Raw genomic sequence first — 2,916 nt, 5'->3', positions numbered from 1 at the left:
AGTGTGCTTCAGTGTGCAGCGTGCTCAGCCCCAGCTCCTCTACCTTCGGCCCACTATGCAGTGCCAGAAATGCAAGATCACTGTCCACAGCTGGAGCTGAAACACATGAGCCTGGAAACCCCAGCCTGAGGGATCAGCGCATCTCCTTCCAGCAGGTGCCTGCTCAGCGCTGGATTTGGTAGGATCTCCACGGCAAGGTCACCCATTCATGATTGCTTTTGATTTCCTTAAACGCACCCCTCCCCACTCTTCCCCCTATGGCTACTTTGTTCTTAAAATACAATTCCTTTCTAATTTTGGCAACCCCTTTTTATTTATTTTCTATTGGGTAATTCAAACCAATCAAGACTTAATAATAATCACACCCATTCCTACACATGCATTTTCTCAGTTTTAAAACAGGCTCACTGATAGCGCAAATCCAGGAAACACTGTATTATATTTCTGCATCTTTCAAGGTATTATTCAAATGCAGATAAATTGTTTTAGCAATTTGAAATGTTACTGCAGAGCTTTGCTTTTTTCAGGTATTTTAGAAAAACCCATTCTAGTGAAATTTAAGGTCTTGGGTTATTTATTTAAAAAGCACAACTTGATTATGTTAAACAAAAAAAAAAATCTGCTGGCTCTCTAAAGGATTCAGAGGCCAGACACATACAATGAAGAGACCTCCGTGGCTCTAAAGGAGTCTCTTTGAAACCAGCCACGTTCTTAGGTGCCCTCAAGCAGAGGAGGGCAAGCTTCTAGTCAGGCAGATGGATAGAGATACTGACACACAAATGTGTCCTGGCCAACCTTCTGGTTGGCTTTGAGCAGCCACTGGGGTAGAAAGAGGTCTGGACAGGTGTGTATGGGCAGATGGCCTCCTGGACAGACACCTCCACCTGGAGCACACTGCCAGCCTAGCGGCAGCATGACACAGACCGCTGGAATCCCTCCGTTTCCCTTGCACAGGGCATTATTTCACCTCTTTTATATTCCAGACAAGAACGGTAACATACTTTTGTTGTAGATAATTCATTGTGGAACAGTTTATAGTTGTGTGGTATATAGTGGAAATAAATGTGTTTACAGCAATCACGTATATTAGCTAAATAATAAGCAACACTGAAATAAAGCATTGGGCAATATGTATCTTTGTTTAAAAAAAAAAACAACCTGAAAAATTTCGATCTACAAACACACGGAAAGTGCAGAAACCGGTTAATCTACGTGATGTTTTTGCATACTTTGACAAAGAAGACAATTAAAACAGAAACATACAGAATTTAACCTGATTAAATATTTAGTTTAGTCCTGAGCTTTTGAAATTTAATATAGTATAGATAAACCCATAGTAAAAAAAAATTAAATTTATTTTTTGATTTGTATGCTACAGAGATTCAACTACACTTTGCTCATTTGGCTAGTAATATTCATTGTTTTGTACCTGTAACACTTAAGATTCCGATATACAAAAATTCTAATAACAAACTGATAATTCAAACTTGAGAACTAAACATTAAATTCTTTTTACCCTGTGTGGAATAAATTCTACTTTTTAAAAATAGTATTCATAATATTAAAATTCGTATTTTTCCTTATGGATTTGTGTTGAAGTTAGTAATATGTTTTGTTCACTGTGAATCATTTGGGTTAGTACAAATATGACAGGATTATTAAAAGCTGCCTATAAACACATTATACTATTGCTGATTTTCAGTGTGGGAAAAGAATTACACTAAAATAGGTTTGCTTCTCATGTGAACTGAGCAAGTTTTGTAAAATAAAACCAAAAGCCTCTTGGTCACCACTGTTAACTACCAGCCTGAAACAGATTTTTATTCTTTAATACTTGTCTGAAACTTTTTGTATTCCAAAAAGTTAACAGTTAATCTGATGATGACTTATAAAGCTGTAAATACTCCAATATAGCCTCTTCTATGTCCAACATTTAAAATGGCCAGAACCAAACTATATATTAAACAGAACATAAATAAGACCGTAAATAAATAAATGAAGAAAATAAAATCGTACGGTACAACTACACATAATTCTATAAACATTTCCATGGTCAAACTAAGAAGCTGAAAACAGCTGCCCTTCATTCACTTCACTCCACAGTAAATAAACGTGTTCACAGGCCTCCTCTGCAGGATGAATGATGCTTTGCAAGTTACCTCTGCCATCTCATAGAAGCCGCAGCCTTGGAAGACTGTGCGTGGTCAATTACCAGGCTGCTTTGGGTTCAAAGTAGTGTCATATCTATTCATATCTTTAGAACAAAAATTGTATATAAGTTGTGGAACATGTAGAAAAGAGAATTAAGGTTTTAGGCTCAGTAACTGCTTAATATGAACGTTTGATTCCGCTAACATAAATAAAAATTCTTGCTCGTGAGAGTTTGAGCAGAGGAAGAACTTTTTCAAGGGTTCCTTCCCTTGAAGATGATTTGCATTTCTAAAAAAGACATGATTAAGTCTGCTATATAGCATGGCTACTAACAACAAACATGGTTTCTTTCAGTAAAAAGAGTGGAGGGTATGCTTTAAATGACTGCCAACTATGTTTTCAAGCCTGTGCACCAGCAAGGCTATGTAGTAAGAACTTCTCTCCAGAGTGCCTAGATTGAGTTAGCTAAAACTTCAGCCTGGAGATCAGGCTGTTTTAGTCAGTCAGTTTATGTCGCTAAATTTGTTCACCTATAATAAACTCTGTGTGTGTGTGTGTGTGTGTGAGTGTGCATGCAGTGTACTGCCCACTTAGTACCCTGGCTTGAACTTAGGGCCTGGACCCTTAGCTTTTTCTGCTGGTGCCTTGCCACTTGAGCCACAACTCCACTTCTAGCTTTTTGGTGGGTAATCAGAGATAAGTGTTTCATGGACCTCCCTAGGTAGGCTGGCTTCAAACTGTGATCCTCAGATTTTAGCCTCCTGA

Source organism: Dipodomys ordii, unplaced genomic scaffold (assembly GCF_000151885.1).
Source record: "Dipodomys ordii isolate 6190 unplaced genomic scaffold, Dord_2.0 Scaffold4, whole genome shotgun sequence".
NCBI classification, from domain to species: domain Eukaryota; kingdom Metazoa; phylum Chordata; class Mammalia; order Rodentia; family Heteromyidae; genus Dipodomys; species Dipodomys ordii.
Note: the sequence above shows the minus strand (reverse complement) of the source record.